General features: G+C 50.4%; 1 pseudogene; it reads right to left on the bottom strand.

Annotated features, from left to right (window-relative positions):
• Positions 1-1,011: 1,011 nt before the first annotated feature.
• LOC147879490 (18S ribosomal RNA) lies at positions 1,012-2,792 on the bottom strand (annotated as a pseudogene).
• Positions 2,793-5,403: the final 2,611 nt, after the last annotated feature.

The raw sequence follows: 5,403 nt of genomic DNA, 5'->3' as shown, positions 1-5,403 counted from the left end.
CCCATATTCGCACGTCCAACCCCAGGTTTACCTTTTCGGTGATCTCGGTTACGGTGAGTTCCCACTTGATCCCAACTCGTGTCAATAGGGGCAGGATAGGCTGAAGGCCTCGGCGTGAATTTGGAAGCGGGGTTTGCCACAGGGGGGCGAGAGCCCAGTCTATAGCTTCCATCAACTCATCGAACGGCGGTCCGAATTGCACCAAAGGCCTCGCTACCGATTGCATATCCGGCAGGGTGGCGTCACGGATAACAAAAAGGGTTTCCGAGAGCTCACTGAGATCGCCTGGCCCCGGGCGGCCGGGGAAGTTTCTTAGCGTGCCCATGTGTTCGGCGAAGTCGTCCTGTAGAATCCTCAATTTTCCCTTGATACTCGTCGCCATTTGCTCTGTAATCATTCTTCCGTTTCCAGGCATGTCTTGTGGTGTTGGTTATTAAAGCTGGGGATATTCATGGCAGTTTAAGGCTATCCCGGAATCGAACCCGTGGAATGGTGCCGAGGGAAAGTCGATGGTGTGCCAACATGATTCAACCGTTCAACTTGCCGGGGAGTGCGAGCCAACGCTCCCCCAACAGATACGATAGTGCGAGCCCAACTTCTTGGTGGGTGCGGCGAGCCTTTGCCGCATCCACTAGAATACGCAATTCCGAAATTCCTTCCCGGAATCGATGCCTTTCCGCGGTGGGTACGCCAAAGAAAGCAAGATTGAATTTCCATTCCTTGGACAATTCTCAGTGGATTTGCACTCCATGGTCCAATTGCGGATTCTATATACGAAATTTCCATTCTCAGTGGATTTGCACGTGGCTCCCTAAAGGAAAGTGCCCACTTCTGCCCGGCCAAAGTAATCTGCCGTCCTGGGAAAGTGCATTTCTTGTTAGCCCGAATCTGCCTAACTTTCCCCGCGCATAGCGCTTTCTCCTCGCGCATAGCGCCCGGCCATTTACCCAACGAATTGACTTTACCGACGTTAGTACAGTTAATGGAGGGACGCTGGCGCCTTCCTTTAGGATTCCCTCCAGCCACAGGTTCCCCTACGACTACCATGTTACGACTTCACCCCAGTCACTGACCCAACCGTGGTATGCGCCAAGAAGACCACCAATACCAAAGTGGGCCACACTCAACTAGGCGTGGAACACTTTAGTAATGGGTGATCCCTGGTCGATGCTTCGGGCGAAACCAATTCCCAGGGTGTGACGGGCGGTGTGTACGGGGCCCGGGTACATATTCACCGCGGCATGCTGATCCGCGATTACTAGCGATTCCAACTTTATGTTCTCGAGTTGCAGAGAACAATCCGAACTGAGGCAATCTTTCTGGATTCGCTCCGCCTTACGGCCTTGCTTCCTATTGTAATTGCCATTGTAGCACGTGTGTAGCCCAGCCCATAAGGGCCATGCGGACTTGACGTCATCCCCACCTTCCTCCATAGTAGAACTACGGGCAGTCTTTTGTGAGTGCAACATCGGCACAGAGGGAGTGTCATCAATCCCGGCCTAAGACTGAACACAGATTCATGGGCCCAGGTACCGGCTCACTTACCATCCATTACCGGGTGGCTCGCTCGTCGGAACCGTTCGCCGGAAGCCCATGTTCTATGTTCCTGCTTTAGGGGGTGAATGATGACATTGATCCTTTGAGAGCAGCATGTCTTAGCAACACAAAACGAGGGTTTCGCTCGTTATAGGAGTTAACCAAAAACGTCTCACGACACGAGCTGACGACAGCCATGCAGCACCTGTATGAATTTTCGTTTCATCCCGTTAAGGACAAGCACACTTGTTCATATGTCAAGTGTTCATACGTCAAGTGTTCATATGTCAAGGGCTGGTAAGGTTTTGCGCGTTGTATCGAATTAAACCACATGCTCCACCGCTTGTGCAGGCCCCCGTCAATTCCTTTGAGTTTCAGTCTTGCGACCGTACTCCCCAGGCGGAGTGTTTAACGCGTTAGCTGAGCCCCCGATCCGCAGACCAAGGACGAACACTCATCGTTTACGGCATGGACTACCAGGGTATCTAATCCTGTTTGCTCCCCAAGCTTTCGCACCCCAGCGTCAGTAGAGACCCAGAAAGCTGCCTTCGCTATTTCGGCGTTCCTTCGTATATCTCCGGATTTTATCCCTACACACGAAATTCCACTCCCCTCTATCTCACTCGAGTGAATTGGTTTTGAAAGCATTCCGCCAGTTGAGCTGGCGCCTTTGACTCTCAACCTGATTCACTGCCTACGTGCCCTTTACGCCCAGTCATTCCGAATAACACTTGCCCCCCCCGTCTTACCGCGGCTGCTGGCACGGAGTTAGCCGGGGCTTCTTCCTCGAGTCTTGTCACAATCGCGCACCCGACGAAAGAGCTTTACAAGCGGCATTGCCCTTCCTCGCTAACGCGACGTTTTTCACTCACTCACGCGATATTGCTGGATCAGGCTTTCGCCCATTGTCCAATATTCCCCACTGCTGCCTCCCCACGGAGTCTGGGCCGTGTCTCAGTCCCAGTGTGGCTGATCGTCCGAAAAGATCAGCTAAGCATCTGCGGCTTGGTCAGCCTTTACCCAACCAACTACCTAATACTACGCAGGCTCATCAAACAGCGCTTTAACGCTTTATCGAAGCTTTTTCGCTTTCGTTTATTCGGGATTTGGCCCAAACTGTTTGGCAGATTCCCACGCGTTACGCACCCGTTCGCCACTTTGTTTTCAACTGTTCCATGAAGGGACGAAAACAACGTTCGACTTGCATGTGTTAAGCATATCGCTAGCGTTCATTCTGAGCCAGGATCAAACTCGGTTTTTTGGTTAAAAACGCGGAAACGAGATATTTTCTGAGTTTCCGGATAGTTTTTGCAGATTCAAGGAAATACTTGAAGACGGAGGGGATACTGGACGGTTCCTCCTCCACGCGGGAAGGGAAGGGAAGGGAAGGGAAGGGAAGGGAAGGGAAGGGAAGGGAAGGGAAGGGCGTGAAGACCTTTCTTCGAGTATTTATTCTTTCATTGATCCAGTTCAACTCTCTCTGAGCCGAACCCTATTCAATGATGATGTGATTTGGGGTTCGGAGGTTCGATAGAAACTGCTCCATGATACAAAGCCATACTTGCTTTGCATCGCCCAAACCACACTCCATGTTATGAACTTCTGTATATGCCCGACGACTCGTCTCAAGGTTTCATTTTGAAGTTCTTGTTCGAATTCCATAAGCCTGAGGCATTGCTTATAGTGAGCTTTCAGGCGCTTAGCAGGCTTCCCTTCACGTTATCCCGGTGGACCGTATTCAGTGAACAAAAGAAAGTATTTCTATGAAATTTTTCGGTTTCTTTTGCCTTTGGCTCCCAACTCCGGATGCAAGACTCGAACTTGCGGCCCATGGATTAACAGTCCACTGCTCTACCGACTGAGCTAATCCAGAACCAATATGGATGTATCCCTTCATGGAGGAGGAGACACGGGGCAGGGCCTCCCGAAGAGGATGCGATCAGTAGTCCATCGGGGAACCGCTCCGCTGATGAACCCTCGTCCTCCTCGAGGGTAGATCTAGGCGATCACTTACGGGCCGTTGTGTTGCCGGCGGGATGCGGGGATTTGAGCGGGATTTTCGGGGAGGCACCACCACTTTCAGCGTATGCTCGAAAACCCACGGTTGGAATTGGAAGTCGTCACAACAAGCCTTGCAGTCATAATGAACGGAAGTCGGATTCGAACTAACTAGAAAGGGTGGTGAGTCGGGCAGCCTGAGGCCTTCCCGCTGTGATTTCGGCAGACCTTTATCTTCCTTCCGGTCGAAATCTCCTGGAATCTCTTCGAGGAACCGAGAACGCAGAACCAGAAAACCCTAATGATTCATGCCAAGCGAGACGATTAATCTTACTTTACGTTGATCTTCGAGAGAATGAAAGAATTCTACCCGTAATGGAAGCGAAAGCAACAATCATTTCTTATTATTATACGATAACGTCGGTGACTGATACGGAATATTCGACGATGAATTTTGGATCGAATCGGAGCTTGCTTGCTTTTCGGGTGGAAAAATGGCATGCATGCATTCTATAAGGTGGGAAAATGGCAGGATTTGGAATTCGGAAAAGAAATGGCTCGGGAAATGGCGGGAAAATCGCTTGCTTTTCGGGTGGCTCTTCCGGATCAATCACGAGTCGAAACATGGTTAGGGCACTGATGTGTCTCGAGCTGATTCCGAATGCCGTCAATAGAAATCTCGTAGCATTCCCCAATTTTCTTGACGATCAACAAATGAAGGGAGAAATCTTTTCCATATTCGTAATAGCCGTCGCAGCTGCCGAAGCTGCTATTGGGTTATCCATTGCTTCGGTTATCCAGCGGAATAGAAGATCGACTCGTATCGATCAATTCGATTGGTTAAAATGGTAATTGATTCAGGTGCCATTTCCGTGGGTGATTCAGTATTGAATGAAATAATACACATGTATTGCATCCAACTGGTAGTACTATTTTTTCCCCCCAATAATTCGATTTCCGTTCCAAAAAATTATGTCATACCTACCTGAATCCCTACCTACCCCGGGGAACCATTGGAATCGTTTCGTACCGTTCTTCCCCGTATTGCAGAATTCATTCATTTTATTAGGGGAATGGGGGGGTTCCACCTTACCATCCCACGGAATGTCTGTGTGGTTACACCTCTCCTTCACGCGTGAACCGGATCAAATGCTCGCTTCCAGCCTTGGCAGCTCGGTTCCGGACGAATGATTCGGACGATGGGCGGGCAGAACAGAGTTTTTTTCTAGGGGCCTAGAACTTATGAACTTATCCAGGTTTCCCAGCCCAGAAGGGACCCCGGATTTTGGCTCTGTGCCTCGTAGCCTCGATTAGCCACGCATCAGCGGATTCAGTGGAAGGAGCTTGCCCATCGTTGAGCACTCTCGTTCTTGTGGAGTGGCTTTCAGTGGGATGAGCAGATGGTTTTGGCTGATCTAGCGGGTTCGCGTCATAACCAATCGGGGAACCCAATCATTTGAAGGCAAGAAGGCCAGCGTACGAGCAGGGAAAGTAGCACTCGTTGGAGGCGTTTGACCTGTAGACCCCGCGTTCTTGTTGTCGGGTTCCCGCGCGCGAAAACGCTAGCCTTCATGAGAGGAGAGAGGGGAAATTGGGTCAATAAAAATGTTATGGCACTTTTAGCAACGGCAAGGGCTAGCAGGAAAACTTGAGGGCAACAACACTTTTTTTTGGGTTGGGAAAGTGGCTCTTCCCCGACAGACTTCGAATCTGTTCCATGGGAATGAACAACAGCTTTCCGCTTCTTTTTCTTCCCCTCGATCCCAATCCTCTTTCGATTATTGCTGGCAGCATTCCGGGGAAGCGATCACGAATAAGATGATGAAGCTAGGCTTTGCAGGCAGGAAGAAACAGGAAGCGGTTCCCCTG

The sequence above is a fragment of the Dipteris shenzhenensis genome, unplaced genomic scaffold, assembly GCF_047967505.1.
Source record: "Dipteris shenzhenensis isolate YYH24624 ecotype China unplaced genomic scaffold, Dip_SZ_1.0 scaf0004, whole genome shotgun sequence".
Classification (NCBI taxonomy): Eukaryota; Viridiplantae; Streptophyta; class Polypodiopsida; order Gleicheniales; family Dipteridaceae; genus Dipteris; species Dipteris shenzhenensis.
This window is presented reverse-complemented; position numbering and strand designations above follow the sequence as displayed.